Raw genomic sequence first — 1,075 nt, 5'->3', positions numbered from 1 at the left:
CACCTAGAAGAATTAAAGAACAAACAAACAGAGATGAACAATACAATAACTGAAATGAAAACTACACTAGAAGGAATCAATAGGAGAATAACTGAGGCGGGAGAACAGATAAGTGACCTGGAAGACAGAATGGTGGAATTCACTGCTGCGGAACAGAATAAAGAAAAAAGAATGAAAAGAAATGAAGACAGCCTAAGAGACCTCTGGGACAACATTAAACGCAACAACATTCACATTATAGGGGTCCCAGAAGGAAAAGAGAGAGAGAAAGGACCAGAGAAAATATTTGAAGAGATTATAGTCGAAAGCTCCCCTAACATGGGAGAGGAAATAGCCACCCAAGTCCAGGAAGCTCAGAGAGTCCCATACAGGATACACCCAAGGAGAAACACGCCGAGACACATAGTAATCAAATTGGTAAAAATTAAAGACAAAGAAAAATTATTGAAAGCAACAAGGGAAAAACAACAAATAACATACAAGGGAACTCCCATAAGGTTAACAGCTGATTTCTCAGCAGAAACTCTACAAGCCAGAAGGGAGGGGCGTGATATACTTAAAGTGATGAAAGGAAATAACCTACAACCAAGATTACTCTACCTGGCAAGGGTCTCATTCAGATTTGATGGGGAAATCAAAAGCTTTACAGACAAGCAAAAGCTAAGAGGATTCAGCACCACCAAACCAGCTCTACAACAAATGCTAAAGGAACTTCTCTAAGTGGGAACACAAGAGAAGGAAAGGACCTACAAAAACAAACCCAAAACAATTAAGAAAATGGTCAAAGGAACATACATATTGATAACGACCTTAAACGAGAATGGATTAAATGCTCCAACCATAAGACACAGGCTTGTTGAATGGATACAAAAACAAGACCCATACATATGCTGTCTACAAGACCCCCACTTCAGATCTAGGGACACATACAGACTGAAAGTGAGGGGATGGAAAAAGATATTCCATGCAAATGGGAATCAAAAGAAAGCTGGAGTAGCAATATTCATATCAGATAAAATAGACTTTAAAATAAAGAATGTTACAAGAGACAAGGAAGGACACTACATAATGATCA

At 38.6% G+C, this 1,075-nt stretch overlaps 1 protein-coding gene across 1 annotated transcript in view; it reads left to right on the top strand.

Moving 5' to 3' along the window:
* GALNTL5 (polypeptide N-acetylgalactosaminyltransferase like 5) overlaps nt 1-1,075 on the top strand; it is a 77,629-nt gene that overhangs the window by 55,355 nt on the left and 21,199 nt on the right. The gene's annotated exons all lie outside the window — the stretch shown is intronic.

Source organism: Physeter macrocephalus, chromosome 5 (genome assembly GCF_002837175.3).
Source record: "Physeter macrocephalus isolate SW-GA chromosome 5, ASM283717v5, whole genome shotgun sequence".
In the NCBI taxonomy this organism is placed as follows: Eukaryota; Metazoa; Chordata; class Mammalia; order Artiodactyla; family Physeteridae; genus Physeter; species Physeter macrocephalus.
This window is presented reverse-complemented; position numbering and strand designations above follow the sequence as displayed.